General features: G+C 36.7%; 8 non-coding genes across 8 annotated transcripts; all 8 read left to right on the top strand.

Moving 5' to 3' along the window:
* Positions 1–1,085: 1,085 nt before the first annotated feature.
* Positions 1,086–1,159, top strand: TRNAI-AAU (transfer RNA isoleucine (anticodon AAU)). The gene has a single exon. It is a non-coding gene; the product is annotated as a tRNA-Ile (tRNA).
* Positions 1,160–1,949: 790 nt separating this feature from the next.
* On the top strand, positions 1,950–2,023 carry TRNAI-AAU (transfer RNA isoleucine (anticodon AAU)). The gene has a single exon. It is a non-coding gene; the product is annotated as a tRNA-Ile (tRNA).
* Positions 2,024–4,121: 2,098 nt separating this feature from the next.
* On the top strand, positions 4,122–4,195 carry TRNAI-AAU (transfer RNA isoleucine (anticodon AAU)). The gene has a single exon. It is a non-coding gene; the product is annotated as a tRNA-Ile (tRNA).
* A 579-nt stretch (positions 4,196–4,774) lies between these two features.
* On the top strand, positions 4,775–4,848 carry TRNAS-ACU (transfer RNA serine (anticodon ACU)). Its single transcript has one exon. It is a non-coding gene; the product is annotated as a tRNA-Ser (tRNA).
* A 1,444-nt stretch (positions 4,849–6,292) lies between these two features.
* Positions 6,293–6,366, top strand: TRNAF-AAA (transfer RNA phenylalanine (anticodon AAA)). Its single transcript has one exon. It is a non-coding gene; the product is annotated as a tRNA-Phe (tRNA).
* Positions 6,367–7,790: 1,424 nt separating this feature from the next.
* Positions 7,791–7,864, top strand: TRNAI-AAU (transfer RNA isoleucine (anticodon AAU)). Its single transcript has one exon. It is a non-coding gene; the product is annotated as a tRNA-Ile (tRNA).
* Positions 7,865–18,300: 10,436 nt separating this feature from the next.
* Positions 18,301–18,374, top strand: TRNAI-AAU (transfer RNA isoleucine (anticodon AAU)). Its single transcript has one exon. It is a non-coding gene; the product is annotated as a tRNA-Ile (tRNA).
* Positions 18,375–19,819: 1,445 nt separating this feature from the next.
* Positions 19,820–19,893, top strand: TRNAI-AAU (transfer RNA isoleucine (anticodon AAU)). The gene has a single exon. It is a non-coding gene; the product is annotated as a tRNA-Ile (tRNA).
* The last annotated feature ends 466 nt before the right edge of the window (positions 19,894–20,359 follow it).

A 20,359-nucleotide genomic window follows, 5' to 3' on the forward strand; every position in this document is an offset into this window, starting at 1 on the left:
TATTGCTAAACCACGTGGAAAAAACGTTAGTGGTTCAAAATTCTAACACTAAGTATGGAAATCTCTTTTGTATTGCAATTTTTTTGAAGTCATATTAGTTTCTTCATGTTGATAATATGAAAGTTAATTCATATTAAACAGCTGAAATTAAGCTTTCCAAATCTCCCGGTTGAACTATCATTAGCACTGCTTCCTGTGGTGGTCCTCCATAAAATGTTCCAATTGGCCTTTTAGCTCAGTTGGTTAGAGCGTGGTGCTAATAACGCCAATGCCACAGGTTCGATCCCTGTACAGGCCAAGTTTAATTCTTTGAAAAAAGATTAATTTTTCTTGTGTCTCATTTTGGACTGTTTATCTCCTTGGATCAAACGCTGCTTGAAGGACTGGATGAATACATTTGATAGAATTATAGAATTAATTACTATTCTTAAAGCGCCTGGAATATCTATTAATGGTTCTAAGTTCTAACGCCAAGTAACTAAATCTCTTATTTATAGCAATTTATTGAGATCATTTTTGTTTAGTCTTGTTGATAATATATAAAGATACTATGAATGTAAACAGCTGAATATAAGCTTTCCAACTATCCCGGATTAACAATCAGTAGGACTTCATCATCTGCTTCATCTTCAATAGTATGCTATATATTTAATGACTCTATTAGTTTAGTCTGTTAGAGCATGAAGTTAAAAACGCAAAGGACATAATTTCAATCAGTCTCCAAGCCAATACTTGATTCTCCTTTAATCTTGAAAATAGATGTATTTTCTTCTGTATCATGTTTACCTCCATATTTCCTTTGCGCAGAAGCTGATAGAATGATTAGATGAATCAATTGAATATAGGTGATGAATATTTATTTATTGCTAAACCACGTGGAAAAAACGTTACTGGTTCAAAATTCTAACACTAAGTATGGAAATCTCTTTTGTATTGCAATTTTTTTGAAGTCATATTAGTTTCTTCATGTTGATAATATGAAAGTTAATTCATATTAAACAGCTGAAATTAAGCTTTCCAAATCTCCCGGCTGAACTATCATTAGCACTGCTTCCTGTGCTGTTCCTCCAGAAGATGTGCAAATTGGCCTGTTAGCTCAGTTGGTTAGAGCGTGATGCTAATAACGCCAAGGTCACAGGTTCGATCCCTGTACAGGCCAAGTTTAATTCTTTGAAAAAAGATGAATATTTCTTGTGTCTCATTTTGGACTGTTTATCTCCTTGGATCAAACGCTGCTTGAAGGATTGGATGAATACATTTGATAGAATTATAGAATTAATTACTATTCTTAAAGCGCCTGGAATATCTATTAATGGTTCTAAGTTCTAACGCCAAGTAACTAAATCTCTTATTTATAGCAATTTATTGAGATCATTTTTGTTTAGTCTTGTTGATAATATATAAAGATACTATGAATGTAAACAGCTGAATATAAGCTTTCCAACTATCCCGGATTAACAATCAGTAGGACTTCATCATCTGCTTCATCTTCAATAGTATGCTATATATTTAGTGACTCTATTAGTTTAGTCTGTTAGAGCATGAAGTTAAAAACGCCAAGGACATACTTTCAATCAGTCTCCAAGCCAATACTTGATGCTCCTTTAATGTTGAAAATAGATGTATTTTCTACTGTATCATGTTTATCTCTATATTTCCTTTGAGGAGAAGCTGATAAAATGATTAGATGAATCAATTCAATATAGGTGATGAATATTTATTTATTGCTTAACCACATGGAAAAAACGTTAATGGTTTTAAGTTCTAACACTAAGTATGAAAATCTCTTTTGTATTGTTATTTTTTTTAAGTCATATTAGTTTCTTCATGTTGATAATATATAACAATAACTTCATGGTAAACTGCTGAAATTAAGCTTTCCAAATCTCCTGGGTTAACTATCATTTACCCTTCTTCATTTGCTGGACCTCCGGGTAGTTGTGCAAAATGGCCTGTTAGCTCAGATGGTTAGAGCGTGGTGCTAATAACGCCAAGGTCACAGGTTCGATCCCTGTACAGGCCAAGTTTATTTGTTTGAAAAAAGATTAATTTTTCTAGTGTCTCATTTTGGACTGTTTATCTCCTTGAATCACATGCTGCTTGAAGGATTGGATGGAATCAGTAGCATTTCATCATCTGCTAATTCTTCAAAAGTATTCTATATATTTAGTGAGCCTATTAGTTTAGTCTGTTAGAGCATGAAGTTAAAAACACAAAGGACATAATTTCAATCAGTCTCCAAGCCAATACTTGTTTCTCCTTTAATGTTGAAAATAGATGTATTTTCTTCTGTATCATGTTTACCTCTATATTTCTTTGCGCAGAAGCTGATAGAATGATTAGATGAATCAATTGAATATAGGTGATGAATATTTATTTATTGCTAAACCACGTGGAAAAAACTTTAGTGGTTCTAAGTTCTAACACTAAGTATGGAAATCTCTTTTGTATTGCAATTTTGTTGGTCATATTAGTTTCTTCATGTTGATAATATAAAACAATAACTTCATGGTAAACTGCTGAAATTAAGCTTTCCAAATCTCCTGGGTTAACTATCATTTGCCCTTCTTCATATGCTGGACCTCCAGCTAGCTGTGCAAAATGGCCTGTTAGCTCAGATGGTTAGAGCGTGGTGCTAATAACGCCAAGGTCACAGGTTCGATCCCTGTACAGGCTAAGTTTAATTGTTTGAACAAAGATGAATTTTTCTTGTGTCTCATTTTGGACTGTTTATCTCCTTGAATCACACGCTGCTTGAAGGATTGGATGGAATCAGTAGCATTTCATCATCTGCTAATTCTTCAAAAGTATTCTATATATTTAGTGAGCCTATTAGTTTAGTCTGTTAGAGCATGAAGTTAAAAACGCAAAGGACATAATTTCAATCAGTCTCCAAGCCAATACTTGAAGCTCCTTTAATGATGAAAATAAATGTATTTCCTTCTGTATCATGTTTACCTCCATATTTCCTTTGCGCAGAAGCTGATAGAATGATTAGATGAATCAATTGAATATAGGTGATGAATATTTATTTATTGCTAAACCACGTGGAAAAAACGTTACTGGTTCAAAATTCTAACACTAAGTATGGAAATCTCTTTTGTATTGCAATTTTTTTGAAGTCATATTAGTTTCTTCATGTTGATAATATGAAAGTTAATTCATATTAAACAGCTGAATTTAAGCTTTCCAAATCTCCCGGTTGAACTATCATTAGCACTGCTTCCTGTGCTGGTCCTCCAGAAGATGTGCAAATTGGCCTGTTAGCTCAGTTGGTTAGAGCGTGGTGCTAATAACACCAAGGTCACAGGTTCGATCCCTGTACAAGCCAAGTTTAGTTCTTTGAGAAAAGATGAATTTTTCATGTGTCTCATTTTGGACTGTTTATCTCCTTGGATCAAACGCTGCTTGAAGGATTGGATGAATACATTTGATATAATTATAGAATTAATTACTATTCTTAAAGCGCCTGGAATATCTATTAATGGTTCTAAGTTCTAACGCCAAGTAACTAAATCTCTTATTTATTGCAATTTATTGAGATCATTTTTGTTTAGTCTTGTTGATAATATATAAAGATACTATGAATGTAAACAGCTGAATATAAGCTTTCCAACTATCCCGGATTAACAATCAGTAGGACTTCATCATCTGCTTCATCTTCAGTAGTATGCTATATATTTAGTGACTCTATTAGTTTAGTCTGTTAGAGCATGAAGTTAAAAACGCCAAGGACATACTTTCAATCAGTCTCCAAGCCAATACTTGATGCTCCTTTAATGTTGAAAATAGATGTATTTTCTACTGTATCATGTTTATCTCTATATGTCCTTTGAGGAGAAGCTGATAAAATGGTTAGATGAATCAATTCAATATTGGTGATGAATATTTATTTATTGCTTAACCACATGGAAAAAACGTTAATGGTTCTAAGTTCTAACACTAAGTATGTAAATCTCTTTTGTATTGTTATTTTTTTTAAGTCATATTAGTTTCTTCATGTTGATAATATATAACAATAACTTCATGGTAAACTGCTGAAATTAAGCTTTCCAAATCTCCTGGGTTAACTATCATTTGCCCTTCTTCATTTGCTGGACCTCCAGGTAGTTGTGCAAAATGGCCTGTTAGCTCAGATGGTTAGAGCGTGGTGCTAATAACGCCAAGGTCACAGGTTCGATCCCTGTACAGGCCAAGTTTAATTGTTTGAACAAAGATGAATTTTTCTTGTGTCTCATTTTGGACTGTTTATCTCCTTGAATCACACGCTGCTTGAAGGATTGGATGGAATCAGTAGCATTTCATCATCTGCTAATTCTTCAAAAGTATTCTATATATTTAGGAGCCTATTGGTTTAGTCTGTTAGAGCATGAAGTTAAAAACGCAAAGGACATAATTTCAATCAGTCTCCAAGCCAATACTTGATGCTCCTTTAATGTTGAAAATAGATGTATTTTATTCTGTATCATGTTTACCTCCATATTTCCTTTGCGCAGAAGCTGATAGAATGATTAAATGAATCAATTGAATATAGGTGATGAATATTTATTTATTGCTAAACCACATGGAAAAAACGTTACTGGTTCAAAATTCTAACACTAAGTATGGAAATCTCTTTTGTATTGCAATTTTTTTGAAGTCATATTAGTTTCTTCAAGTTGATAATATGAAAGTTAATTCATATTAAACAGCTGAAATTAAGCTTTCCAAATCTCCCGGTTGAACTATCATTAGCACTGCTTCCTGTGCCGGTCCTCCAGAAGATGTGCAAAATGGCCTGTTAGCTCAGTTGGTTAGAGCGTGGTGCTACTAACGCCAAGGTCACAAGTTCGATCCCTGTACAGGCCAAGTTTAATTCTTTGAAAAAAGATGAATTTTTCTTGTGTCTCATTTTGGACTGTTTATCTCCTTGGATCAAACGCTGCTTGAAGGATTGGATGAATACATTTGATATAATTATAGAATTAATTACTATTCTTAAAGCGCCTGGAATATCTATTAATGGTTCTAAGTTCTAACGCCAAGTAACTAAATCTCTTATTTATTGCAATTTATTGAGATCATTTTTGTTTAGTCTTGTTGATAATATATAAAGATACTATGAATGTAAACAGCTGAATATAAGCTTTCCAACAATCCCGGATTAACAATCAGTAGGAATTCATCATCTGCTTCATCTTCAATAGTATACTATATATTTAGTGAGACTATTAGTTTAGTCTGTTAGAGCATGAAGTTAAAAACGCCAAGGACATACTTTCAATCAGTCTCCAAGCCAATACTTGATGCACCTTTAATGTTGAAAATAGATGTATTTTCTACTGTATCATGTTTATCTCTATATTTCCTTTGAGGAGAAGCTGATAAAATGATTAGATGAATCAATTCAATATAGGTGATGACTAATTAATTATTGCTTAACCACATGGAAAAAGCGTTAATGGTTCTAAGTTCTAACACTAAGTATTAACATCTCTTTTGTATTGTAATTTTTTGAAAGTCATATTAGTTTCTTCATGTTGATAATATATAACAATAACTTCATGGTATACTGCTGAAATGAAGCTTTCCAAATCTCCTGGGTTAACTATCATTTGCCCTTCTTCATATGCTGGACCTCAAGGTAGTTCTGCAAAATGGCCTGTTAGCTCAGATGGTTAGAGTGTGGTGCTAATAACACCAAGGTCACAGGTTCAATCCCTGTACAGGCCAAGTTTAATTGTTTGAACAAAGATGAATGTTTCTTGTGTCTCATTTTGGACTGTTTATCTCCTTGAATCACACGCTGCTTGAAGGATTGGATGGAATCAGTAGCATTTCATCATCTGCTAATTCTTCAAAAGTATTCTATATATTTAGTGAGCCTATTAGTTTAGTCTGTTAGAGCATGAAGTTAAAAACGCAAAGGACATAATTTCAATCAGTCTCCAAGCCAATACTTGATGCTCCTTTAATGTTGAAAATAGATGTATTTTCTTCTGTATCATGTTTACCTCCATATTTCCTTTGCGCAGAAGCTGATAGAATGATTAGATGAATCAATTGAATATAGGTGATGAATATTTATTTATTGCTAAACCACGCGGAAAAAACGTTACTGGTTCAAAATTCTAACACTAAGTATGGAAATCTCTTTTGTATTGCAATTTTTTTGAAGTCATATTAGTTTGTTCATGTTGATAATATGAAAGTTAATTCATATTAAACCGCTGAAATTAAGCTTTCCAAATCTCCCGGTTGAACTATCATTAGCACTGCTTCCTGTGCTGGTCCTCCAGAAGATGTGCAAATTGGCCTGTTAGCTCAGTTAGTTAGAGCGTGGTGCTAAAAAGGCCAAGGTCACAGGTTCGATCCCTGTACAGGCCAAGTTTAATTCTTTGAAAAAAGATGAATTTTTCTTGTGTCTCATTTGGACTGTTTATCTCCTTGGATCAAACGCTGCTTGAAGGATTGGATGAATACATTTGATATAATTATAGAATTAATTACTATTCTTAAAGCTCCTGGAATATCTATTAATGTTTCTAAGTTCTAACGCCAAGTAACTAAATCTCTTATTTATTGCAATTTATTGAGATCTTTTTTGTTTAGTCTTGTTGATAATATATAAAGATACTATGAATGTAAACAGCTGAATATAAGCTTTCCAACTATCCCGGATTAACAATCAGTAGGACTTTATCATCTGCTTCATCTTCAATAGTATGCTATATATAGTCTGTTAGAGAATGAAGTTAAAAACGCCAAGGACATACTTTCAATCAGTCTCCAAGCCAATACTTGATGCTCCTTTAATGTTGAAAATAGATGTATTTTCTACTGTATCATGTTTATCTCTATATTTCCTTTGAGGAGAAGCTGATAAAATTATTAGATGAATCAATTCAATATAGGTGATGAATATTTATTTATTGCTTAACCACATGGAAAAAACGTTAATGGTTCTAAGTTCTACCACTAAGTATGAAAATCTCTTTTGTATTGTAATTTTTTTTAAGTCATATTAGTTTCTTCATGTTGATAATATATAACAATAACTTCATGGTAAACTGCTGAAATTAAGCTTTCCAAATCTCCTGGGTTAACTATCATTTGCCCTTCTTCATTTGCTGGACCTCCAGGTAGTTGTGCAAAATGGCCTGTTAGCTCAGATGGTTATAGCGTGGTGCTAATAACGCCAAGGTCACAGGTTTGATCCCTGTACAGGCCAAATTCAATTGTTTGAACAAAGATGAATTTTTCTTGTGTTTCATTTTGGACTGTTAATCTTCTTGAATCACACGCTGCTTGAAGGATTGGATGGAATCAGTAGCATTTCATCATCTGCTAATTCTTCAAAAGTATTCTATATATTTAGTGAGCCTATTAGTTTAGTCTGTTAGAGCATGAAGTTAAAAACGCAAAGGACATAATTTCAATCAGTCTCAAAAGCCAATATTTGAAGCTCCTTTAATGTTGAAAATAGATGTATTTTCTTCTGTATCATGTTTACCTCAATATTTCCTTTGCGCAGAAGCTGATAGAATGATTAGATGAATCAATTGAATATAGGTGATGAATATTTATTTATTGCTAAACCACATGGAAAAAACGTTACTGGTTAAAAATTCTAACACTAAGTATGGAAATCTCTTTTGTATTGCAATTTTTTTGAAGTCATATTAGTTTCTTCATGTTGATAATATGAAAGTTAATTCATATTAAACAGCGGAAATTAAGCTTTCCAAATCTCCCGGTTGAACTATCATTAGCACTGCTTCCTGTGCCGGTTCTCCAGAAGATGGCAAATTGGCCTGTTAGCTCAGTTGGTTAGAGCGTGGTGCTAATAACTCCAAGGTCACAGGTTCGATCCCTGTACAGGCCAAGTTTAATTCTTTGAAAAAAGATGAATTTTTCTTGTGTCTCATTTTGGACTGTTTATCTCCATGGATCAAATGCTGCTTGAAGGATTGGATGAATACATTTGATATAATTATAGAATTAATTACTATTCTTAAAGCGCCTGGAATATCTATTAATGGTTCTAAGTTCTAACGCCAAGTAACTAAATCTCTTATTTATTGCAATTTATTGAGATCATTTTTGTTTAGTCTTGTTGATAATATATAAAGATACCATGAATGTAAACAGCTGAATATAAGCTTTCCAACTATCCCGGATTAACAATCAGTAGGACTTCATCATCTGCTTCATCTTCAATAGTATACTATATATTTACTGAGACTATTAGTTTAGTCTGTTAGAGCATGAAGTTAAAAACGCCAAGGACATACTTTCAATCAGTCTCCAAGCCAATACTTGATGCACCTTTAATGTTGAAAATAGATGTATTTTCTACTGTATCATGTTTATCTCTATATTTCCTTTGAGGAGAAGCTGATAAAATGATTAGATGAGTCAATTCAATATAGGTGATGACTATTTATTTATTGCTTAACCACATGGAAAAAACGTTAATGGTTCTAAGTTCTAACACTAAGTATGAACATCTCTTTTGTATTGTAATTTTTTTAAGTCATATTAGTTTCTTCATGTTGATAATATATAACAATAACTCCATGGTAAACTGCTGAAATTAAGCTTTCCAAATCTCCTGGGTTAACTATCATTTGCCCTTCTTCATATGCTGGACCTCAAGGTAGTTATGCAAAATGGCCTGTTAGCTGAGATGGTTAGAGCGTGGTGCTAATAGCGCCAAGGTCACAGGTTCGCTCCCTGGACAGGCCAAGTTTAATTGTTTGAACAAAGATGAATTTTTCTTGTGTCTCATTTTGGACTGTTTATCTCCTTGAATCACACGCTGCTTGAAGGATTGGATGGAATCAGTAGCATTTCATCATCTGCTAATTCTTCAAATGTATTCTATATATTTAGTGAGCCTATTAGTTTAGTCTGTTAGAGCATGAAGTTAAAAACGGAAAGGACATAATTTCAATCAGTCTCCAAGCCAATACTTGATGCTCCTTTAATGTTGAAAATAGATGTATTTTCTTCTGTATCATGTTTACCTCTATATTTCCTTTGCGCAGAAGCTGATAGAATGATTAGATGAATCAATTGAATATAGGTGATGAATATTTATTTATTGCTAAACCACGTGGAAAAAACGTTACTGGTTCAAAATTCTAACACTAAGTATGGAAATCTCTTTTGTATTGCAATTTTTTTGAAGTCATATTAGTTTCTTCATGTTGATAATATGAAAGTTAATTCATATTAAACAGCTGAAATTAAGCTTTCCAAATCTCCCGGTTGAACTATCATTAGCACTGCTTCCTGTGCTGGTCCTCCGGAAGATGTGAAATTTGGCCTGTTAGCTCCATTGGTTAGAGCGTGGTGCTAATAACGCCAAGGTCACAGGTTCGATCACTGTACAGGCCAAGGGCCAAGTTTAATTCTTTGAAAAAAGATGAATTTTTCTTGTGTCTCTTTTTGGACTGTTTATCTCCTTGGATCAAACGCTGCTTGAAGGATTGGATGAATACATTTGATATAATTATAGAATTAATTACTATTCTTAAAGCGCCTGGAATATCTATTAATGGTTCTAAGTTCTAACGCCAAGTAACTAAATCTCTTATTTATTGCAATTTATTGAGATCATTTTTGTTTAGTCTTGTTGATAATATATAAAGATACTATGAATGTAAACAGCTGAATATAAGCTTTCCAACTATCCCGGATTAACAATCAGTAGGACTTCATCATCTGCTTCATCTTCAATAGTATGCTATATATTTAGTGACTCTATTAGTTTAGTCTGTTAGAGCATGAAGTTAAAAACGCCAAGGACATACTTTCAATCAGTCTCCAAGCCAATACTTGATGCTCCTTTAATGTTGAAAATAGATGTATTTTCTACTGTATCATCTTTATCTCTATATTTCCTTTGAGGAGAAGCTGATAAAATGATTAGATGAATCAATTCAATATAGGTGATGAATATTTATTTATTTCTTAACCACATGGAAAAAACGTTAATGGTTCTAAGTTCTAACACTAAGTATGAAAATCTCTTTTGTATTGTAAGTTTTTTTTAAGTCATATTGGTTTCTTCATGTTGATGATATATAACTATAACTTCATGGTAAACTGCTAAAATTAAGCTTTCCAAATCTCCTGGGTTAACTATCATTTGCCCTTCTTCATATGCTGGACCTCCAGGAAGTTGTGCAAAATGGCCTGTTAGCTCAGATGGTTAGAGCGTGGTGCTAATAACGCCAAGGTCACAGGTTTGATCCCTGTACAGGCCAAGTTTAATTGTTTGAAAATAGATGAATTTTTCTAGTGTCTCATTTTGGACTGTTTATCTCCTTGGATCACACGCTGCTTGAAGGATTGGATGGAATCAGTAGCATTTCATCATCTGCTAATTCTTCAAAAGTATGCTATATATTTAGGGAACATGGCGGCGGCAGGCTAGCGGCTGCTGAAGAGCTCCCCCGCCACGACACCACAATTCGCCAGGAACTACCAACATAACGATGGATCTCACCGGCTGACTATCGCAGTTTTGAGCGGTGAGGACAGATAATGTCTCAGTCTTCTCTTTACCCCGCGGAAAACTGAGTTTGTTCTCCTTTGTGTCTCCCGGTAAAAAAAAAAAAAAACGCTCCAGGCACTAGGACCTTGGATTCGGATCCGGACCTGAGGGATGTGGCCTCGCGTCTCATGTGACGTTCGGCTGTGCGCTCGGCTGGAGGCAGGAGAGCTGAGCCGTGCTAGAAGCATCAGGAGCCGCTGCAGTCTCTCGAAGGTTGCTGTGTGTCCACCGACCGACAGCCTCAAAAGCACACGGATACTCTACAGCCGAGATTATTGGCAGCGCTCAAGAGCAGCACTTATCCTCCGAGTGAAAGGTCCGGTTTGCTGGGGCTGCTACCCCTCTTCGAGCCTAAGGGGACGTGAGGCTGCTGGTAAGGGGGTTCTAAGTGGGAGTGCCTGCATGGAGGCAGAAGTTGTGAGTGAAGTTGAAAACCGATCTGCCTACACAGACATTAGTGTGGTTAATCCTCTAGATAATACAGAGGGAGGTTTAAAACAGTTAAAGGGGGCAGTGTTTGGTGGAGGAGCAGTGGGCACCAGAAATCGATATCAGTTGAGGTATAAACAGGACCTTAGGAGGCAGGGGCTTTGGGACTCAGGAGAAACCCTGGTGAGAGAGGGGCCAACACCGGTATCCCCACACAAACATAAGAAGAAGGGGGGGCCAAGAGAGGAGGGGCTGTTAAGTGCAACAAACAGCTTTTAGCTCAGAGAGGCACCCCCTCACTCAAAAGCTTCTTTAAGATTATGGAGCAGGCAGTTAACTCAAAGGAAGACCCTTCCGAAAAATCATTTGTGGGAGTAGGAGGAGAAACGTCAGACATCAATATAGAGCCTGCTGTTTCAGATGAGGTGGTGGAGGTAGGCGAAGGGTCTAATGAACTTGATATCGAGCCTCCCCTCCCTATCCTGACAACATAACCTTTGGAAAATAGGTATGCAGTACTGGAGCCGATTACACATATGGAAGGATTAAAACATACTTTATCCGCTCCCCTAGAGCATGATCCTGTGTCGAGCACTGATCTTTTAAGTAGGCAAGGGCCTCTCCTCCCAAGTACAAAATTAGACGCAGTAAATTTGGCCACTGCTTCATCTCCAGTATCCCCTATGGTTCATACTTTATCTGATAATGGGAGCCCTTGTACCTCTCAAACTCCCCATACAGCCCTACTTAAACCTCTTTCTAATCCCCTTTCCTTTGGTAGTGCAAATAGTATTGCACACGATTCTATCCTAAACACCAGGGGTAGATTTGAAGAAGCTGTCAGTGGAGAAGAGAGGGACCGACTTGGTTGTCTATTCCAATCTCTCAGGGACGACTTGATGGACAAGTTTGCAACTTCCGAGAGCAATCAGAAAGGACTATATGATAGATTTGATAATTTGGAGGCAAAAATGGAGGGACTAGCAGCTCAAACCTGTGTGCTAGAAAGTAAAGTTACCTCGCTCTCGGAAACATCAAAGGAGAATTCCAAAGATATTAATACTCTAAAGGAGCAGAACCGTAAACTCACAATGGACATGGAGAGGTTGGAAATGCAGAGTCGTCGAAATAACTTAAGAATACTTAAGATTCCAGAGGGGGCTGAAGTGGAAGACATTAAGGGATTCATTTGTAGGCTACTACGGGAAGATATATTAAAGGATCGACCAGATATAGATCTAGAAGCTGAAATTCAGCGTGTACACAGAGAACCCTTCAGGCTACATCCGGACAGCAAAGCCCCCCGAAAAATCTTGGTATATTTTCAGACATACACAGTAAAAGAACTAATCCTCAGCAGGTGTCTCGCAAGATCCTCTCTTCACTATCCGGCCAATCCCTATCAAATTAGATCGGACATAGGGGGGAAAACGGCTCAGAGGCAATGGGAGCTGGGTTCCAGGATGCCTGAACTCCGTTCTTTGGGAGCTCAAGTCCAAATGAAATTTCCTGCCCTATTAAAAATAATGTGGAACAATAAGATGCATAACTGTAACTACCCCGAGGAAGTAGATGAACTGCTAGACAAAATGAGAAAATAGCCAAGCAGCATCAACCTTGGCATATAGTTATAAGTTGTGCATAACTAATTGTATGTAATTAGTAAAACAGGGATGAGGGGATTGGTATACCTGCTACCAGGGGGAAATAGAAAAAAAAAAAGGGAAAGGGGAAAGGAAAAAACTTTTGAAAAAAAAAAAAACCTATAAAAAAAAAGGAAAAAAAACTGCACACGGGTTGTTGGGGGACATAATAGTTAATGGTTAATACACAAAGCATGGGAAAGATAAAGCTTTAAGCTAGATGTGGTGTCTTAAAGGTGGGGGGGCTCTCTAGGGCGTGGATACGCCGAATAAGAGTGAGGAGGGAGGGTTCCTTGGAGGGAGGGGTGGGAGGGGTTACGGGGGGAGGGGGTAAAACACTTAAAAATGTCCTCAGATGCAAGAAGTTCTTATTTTGATGGGTTGAAAAATCAATGCAGATCTCAACGAGCTAAAATTACTGGTTTTCGCTATGGCAGTTAGTACTACGATATTATCTTGGAATTTAAATGGGATAGGGGATCGAAAGAAACAGCAAAGAGTTTGTGAATTTCTTAAAAAGACAAACGAGCACATTTTTTCCCTACAAGAAACCCATCTTGAAGCGGAAGCATGCGGTCAAGTTTTTTCTAGACTTAGGTGGGTTCAGGAGATCCTGTGCTCTAAACAAAAAGGTTCCACGAGAGGAGTAGCCATTATTGTGCGGGCAAATAAGGGCATTAGGGTACAAAACTGGGGAACAGATCAATTGGGGCGATGGCTGGTGGCAGTCCTCTCTATTGGCAGTCTTACTTTTTTATGTACTGCATATTACGGTCCCAATGAAGATAATCCCAGGTTTCTTCAAAAAATAGAAGAATATATGATACAATACACAGCTCCAGTCATTTTGGGAGGCGACTTTAATCTTATTTTGGACCCTCTTTTGGACCGTACTTCTAAGGCAAAATATAATTCCCCTAACAAATCCTTGCTGGCTCTGAAAAATATTATAAAAAACTTCAACCTTCGGGAGGCTTGGAGAACTAAGCAAGGAAATCTCAGGGAATACTCTTTTTACAGTAAGAAATATAAACAATACTCTAGAATCGATTTTTTTTTCTTAGACCAAGTTTTCTTGTCAGATATCGTTTCAGTTTCTCATATTCCTGTAGGTTTGTCTGATCATTCGGTTGTGGAACTGAAAATTGATCTTAAGGTCACGCCCCCACTATATAGATGGACTCTGGATAGAACAATCCTTTTAGATGATGAAATTAAAAGTAAAATCAAGGGAAATCTGCTGGAGTTTTTTTTATTCAATGCACATACAGCTCCGGAACCAATGGTTTGGGACTCACTTAAGGCCTACTTGAGGGGTGTCCTTGGGTCGTATATGGCTTTAAAGAGAAAGCTTATGAAAGAAAAAGATAGATCTGACCTTGAAATGATTAAAACAAAAGAACAACAACTACAGTTAGCGGTATTGGAAGATAGGGGTAAGATCCCACTACTCGAAAAAGAGCTGATTGAGCTACAGAGTGGCTTCAAGGCACGCGCTGACAAAAAAAATAAGGACAGGTGGGAAGTGAGTAAACTCCGAAACTTCGAGTATGGGGAGAATTGTGGCTCTCTCCTCGCCTGGAAAGCCAGAACGGAGCGGTGTAGGAACAGTATAAGCACACTAATTCAGCGGGGTTCAGGTCTGCCCCTAACAGAAGACGCTGACATCAGGATAGAGGCCAAAGGGTTTATTGAAGAACTATACCGGGAGCAGAATAGCCTGGGGGAGGATGAGTTAGAACGTTGGTGGGCCATGAGAGAGTTACCCCAGTTGAGCGACTCGGATAAAGAATACTTAGTTACAGAGATTACCGAGGGAGAGGTACGAGCCCAACTAAAAAATATGGCTAGGAACAAGGCTCCGGGTCCAGATGGACTGCCGACCGAATTGTATAAGGATAATGTGGATGAAATCATAGCCCCATTACTGTTATTATTCAATAAAATCTTTATAGAAGGGGAGGACACCCCAGTTTAATGGTCAGAAGCCACCATCACCCTGATAGCAAAACCTAATAAAAACCCCAATAACATAGAATCATATAGGCCCATCTCACTTCTAAATTCGGATTCAAAAATCTATTCAGGTATTCTTACGTCTAGATTGGCAAAAATAATTAAGTCCATCATCCACTCCGATCAACGGGGGTTTATACCTGGGCGCCCACTAAATGAACTTACTTTTCAAGTTGTAGGAGCAATAGATATGGCAGTGGAGCAAGGACTGCCGCTGACTATTGTGGCGATCGATGCTGCAAAAGCATTTGACCAAGTCAATTGGCTCTTTTTATGGAAAACCATGGTAAACTTTGGATTTCCAGACATATTCATTAGAGGGATTGAGACACTGCATAGGGGCCCTCGAGCCAAGGTATTAGTCAATGGTAGTCTGACTGAATGGTTGGATATCTCGAGGGGAACGAGGCAGGGATGTCCCCTGTCCCCTCTCCTTTTTGATATCTACATTGAGCCGTTTGTCTGCTCCCTGAGATCTGACCCAGTGATTCTGCCTTTTAAAATTGGAGACTTGATTCTTAAGACAGCACTTTATGCCGATGACCTGCTTCTATATACATCAAATCCTGAGCAGGCCATTCCCAGACTATTTGAATTGGCTGAGGATTTTGGCACGGTCTCGGGATACAGGATTAATAAAGAAAAGACTGATATAATGAGTTGGAACAACCTGTCCCCGATACCAGAAGCCAAATTAAAAATTAGATACCTGGGTATTCAGCTTACTCATAATTTGGACGATATTACTAAAAGTAGTTGGCAGACGGCGGTCAAGGATATTAGGAAGCTCCTGACTAGATGGAATACCTTACCCCTTAACATCTATGGAAGAGTCAATCTAGACACGATGATAATACTGTCAAAAGTTACCTTCCTTTTTAATTCCATCCCCTTGCACTTTAACAAAAGGGATATTTCTAACCTTCAAGGAAGGATTGGCTTGTTTATCTGGGCGACTAAGTCCCCCAGAATTGCCTGGCGGAAATTAAGAAAGGGGCTAAAACTGGGTGGACTGGCTTTGCCCGATATACTTTTTTATTGCTATGCTTTTCAATTTAAGAATTTTAGACTTCTGGCAAACAAACTAGATTCCTCTTCACACGGAAGGCTTTTTCAGGCCATGCTATCAGACCTGCCACAAGGTCGGGAGTTTTTTCTGTACAATTTTGGGGACCAGAAGTTTTTTAAGAAGGTTCGCCTGAAGCTTCTTGGGACAGCACTCAACATCTGGAAGGCAATACGTAGAATTTTGAATATACCCTACTATCACTCGCAAGCCCCCATTTGGGACTCTCCAGGTACACCAGATTGCCTATTAGATCGTCTGGCTCTTCCTCTGAGAGCTGCAGGATTAACCAAGTGGGGGGACCTGTCTAATGATTCCAAACTGTTAGGTTGGGAATCTCTTTTAAATCTTCCTGGTGGGGCAGTCAATGCTGGACGAAATTCCGATTCTGGGACTTATCAGTAGGGCGACAGGGAGGAAAGGGGAGGTGTCACTTTGGCATAATGCACTGGTGGGGGTGAAAGACGAACTAGGAGCTGATACCACCAAGCTTTGGACTAGTATCGTCACCCAGGACTCCGAAGAGATGCTGAAGATCTGGATAGACTCGTTCACAATTTCCCAAAAAACCATAAAACCATCCAATCTCAGGAGGAATCATCTATTCACAGCTTATAGGGCTTACTGGACTCCTGCGAAATTGTCAAGGATCTCGGCAGAAGAATACGTCTGTTTAAGATGCAGGTCACCAGATGCGGATGATAGACATATGTTTGTAGACTGCCCTGAAATTACCAGCTACTGGGATCAGGTTTGTGGGTTCTTAGAAGAGGTTCTATCTATACCAATCACTTATTCCCCTAGATTAATATTCTTTGGTCTCCCTACGGACTATGATGTCAGTAACAGCACCTCACAGTTTATTTTTTATGTCATTGTTATTGCTAGAAGGGAGATATGTAGGGAGTGGAAATCTGTAAGTCCTCCCCGATTCGCAAACTGTCTTAAGAACATTATGGCTGTTAGTCGTTTAGACTTACTGTGTGGAGGAGAGAGTGCTGTAAAAATATGGTCCCAACTAATTGCATGGTCTGAGAGATAACGGACAAGGTACACAAAATGTCCAATGATTATGACAGAGGTTCTGTGGTCCTGTCCTCCCAAAGGTTCCGATACATCACGAAGGGGAGTGGGACAAGGTAACGACCTACCTCTGGGCGATCTCCGTCGGCTATACACAGTAGCCAGGGCGGGAATAGTTAGCCCGTGTTAAAGGCCAGGAGAAAAACCCATCTAGAGTTGACAATTTCTGGTGGCATTTATGAGGACAAAAAAAAATATATATATATATATATGCTATATATTTAGTGAGCCTATTAGTTTAGTCTGTTAGAGCATGAAGTTAAAAACGCAAAGGACATACTTTCAATCAGTCTCCAAGCCAATACTTGATGCTCCTTTAATGTTGAAAATAGATGTATTTTCTTCTGTATCATGTTTACCTCTATATTTCCTTTGCGCAGAAGCTGATAGAATGATTAGATGAATCAATTGAATATAGGTGATGAATATTTATTTATTGCTAAACCACGTGGAAAAAACGTTACTGGTTCAAAATTTAAACACTAAGTATGGAAATCTCTTTTGTATTGCAATTTTTTTGAAGTCATATTAGTTTCTTCATGTTGATAATATTAAACTTAATTCATATTAAACAGCTGAAATTAAGCTTTCCAAATCTCCCGGTTGAACTATCATTAGCACTGCTTCCTGAGCTGGTCCTCCAGAAGATGTACAAATTGGTCTGTTAGCACAGTTGGTTAGAGCGTGGTGCTAATAACGCCAAGGTCACATGTTCGATCCCTGCACAGGCCAAGTTTAAATGTTTGAAAAAAGATGAATTTTTCTTGTGTCTCATTTTGGACTGTTTATCTCCTTGGATCAAATGCTGCTTGAAGGATTGGATGAATACGTTTGATATAATTATAGAATTAATTACTATTCTTAAGGCGCATGGAATATCTATTAATGGTTCTAAGTTCTAACGCCAGGTAACTAAATCTCTTATTTTTTGCAATTTATTGAGATCATTTTTGTTTAGTCACGTTGATAATACATAAAGATACTATGAATGTAAACAGCTGAATATAAGCTTTCCAACTATCCCGGATTAACAATCAGTAGGACTTCATCATCTGCTTCATCTTCAATAGTATGCTATATATGTAGTGAGACTATTAGTTTAGTCTGTTAGAGCATGAAGTTAAAAACACCAAAGACATACTTTCAAACTGTCTCCAAGCCAATACTTGATGCTCCTTTAATGTTGAAAATAGATGTATTTTCTACTGTATCATTTTTTCCTCTATATTTCCTTTAAGGAGTAGCTGATAAAATGATTATATGAATCAATTCAATATAGGTGATGAATATTTATTCATTGCTTAACCACATGGAAAAAACGTTAATGGTTCTAAGTTCTAACACTAAGTATGAAAATCTCTTTTGTATTGTATTTTTTTAAGTCATATTAGTTTCTCCATGTTGATAATATATAACTATAACTTTATGGTAAACTGCTGAAATTAAGCTTTCCAAATCTCCTTGGTTAACTATCATTTGCCCTTCTTCATATGCTGGACCTCCAAATAGATGTGCTAAATGGCCTGTTAGCTCAGATGGTTAGAGCGTGGTGCTAATAACGCCAAGGTCACAGGTTCGATCCCTGTACAGGCCAAGTTTCATTGTTTGAAAAAAGATGAATTTTTCTAGTGTCTCATTTTGGACTGTTTATCTCCTTGGATCACATGCTGCTTGAAGGATTGGATGGAATCAGTAGCATTTCATCATCTGCTAATTCTTCAAAAGTATGCTATATATTTAGTGAGCCTATTAGTTTAGTCTGTTAGAGCATGAAGTTAAAAACGCAAAGGACACACTTTCAATCAGTATCCAAGCCAATACTTGATGCTCCTTTAATGTTGAAAATAGATGTATTTTCTTCTGAATCATGTTTACCTCTATATTTCCTTTGCACAGAAGCTGAAAGAATGATTAGATGAATCAATTGAATATAGGTGATGAATATTTATTTATTGCTAAACCACGTGGAAAAAACGTTACTGGTTCAAAATTCTAACACTAAGTATGGAAATCTCTATTGTATTGCAATTTTTTTAAAGTCATATTAGTTTCTTCATGTTGATAATATGAAACTTAATTCATATTAAACAGCTGAAATTAAGCTTTCCAAATCTCCCGGTTGAACTATCATTAGCACTGCTTCCTGTGCTGGTCTTTCAGAAGATGTTCAAATTGGCCTGTTAGCTCAGTTGGTTAGAGTGTGGTGCTAATAACGCCAATGTCACAGGTACGATCCCTGTACAGGCCAAGTTTAGTTGTTTGAAAAAATATGAATTTTTCTTGTGTCTCATTTTGGACTGTTTATCTCCTTGGATCAAACGCTGCTTGAAGGATTGGATGAATACATTTGATATAATTGTAGAATTAATTACTATTCTTAAAGCGCCTGGAATATCTAATAATGGTTCTAAGTTCTAACGCCAAGTAACTAAATCTCTTATTTATTGCAATTTATTGAGATCATTTTTGTTTAGTCTTGTTGATAATATATAAAGATACTATGAATGTAAACAGCTGAATATAAGCTTTCCAACTATCCCGGATTCACAATCAGTAGAACTTCATCATCTGCTTCATCTTCAATAGTATGCTATATATTTAGTGAGACTATTAGTTTAGTCTGTTAGAGCATGAAGTTAAAAACGCCAAGGACATACTTTCAATCAGTCTCCAAGCCAATACTTGATGCTCCTTTAATGTTGAAAATAGATGTATTTTCTACTGTATCATGTTTATCTCTATATTTCCTTTGAGGAGAAGCTGATAAAATGATTAGATGAATCAATTCAATATAGGTGATAAATCTTTATTTATTACGTAACCACATGGAAAAAACGTTAATGGTTCCAAGATGTAACACTAAGTATGAAAATTTGTTTTGTATTGTAAGTTTTTTTTAAGTCATATTGGTTTCTTCATGTTGATGATATATAACTATAACTTCATGGTAAACTGCTGAAATTAAGCTTTCCAAATCTCCTTGGTTAACTATCATTTGCCCTTCTTCATATGCTGGACTTCCAGGAAATTGTGCAAGATGGCCTGTTAGCTCAGATGGTTAGAGTGTGGTGCTAATAACGCCAAGGTCACAGGTTCGATCCCTGTACAGGCCAAGTTTAATTGTTTAAAAAAAGATGAATTTTTCTAGTGTCTCATTTTGGACTGTTTATCTCCTTGGATCACACGTTGCTTGAAGGATTGGATGGAATCAGTAGCATTTCTTCATCTGCTAATTCTCCAAAAGTATGCTATATATCTAGTGAGCCTATTAGTTTAGTCTGTTAGAGCATGAAGTTAAAAACACAAAGGACATACTTTCAATCAGTCTCCAAGCCAATACTTGATGCTCCTTTAATGTTGAAAATAGATGTATTTTCTTCTGTATCATGTTTACCTCTATATTTCCTTTGCGCAGAAGCTGATAGAATGATTAGATGAATCAATTGAATATAGGTGATGAATATTTATTTATTGCTAAACCACGTGGAAAAAACGTTACTGGTTCAAAATTCTAACACTAAGTATGGAAATCTCTTTTGTATTGCAATTTTTTTGAAGTCATATTAGTTTCTTCATGTT

Source organism: Lissotriton helveticus, chromosome 4_1, assembly GCF_964261635.1.
Source record: "Lissotriton helveticus chromosome 4_1, aLisHel1.1, whole genome shotgun sequence".
NCBI classification, from domain to species: Eukaryota; Metazoa; Chordata; class Amphibia; order Caudata; family Salamandridae; genus Lissotriton; species Lissotriton helveticus.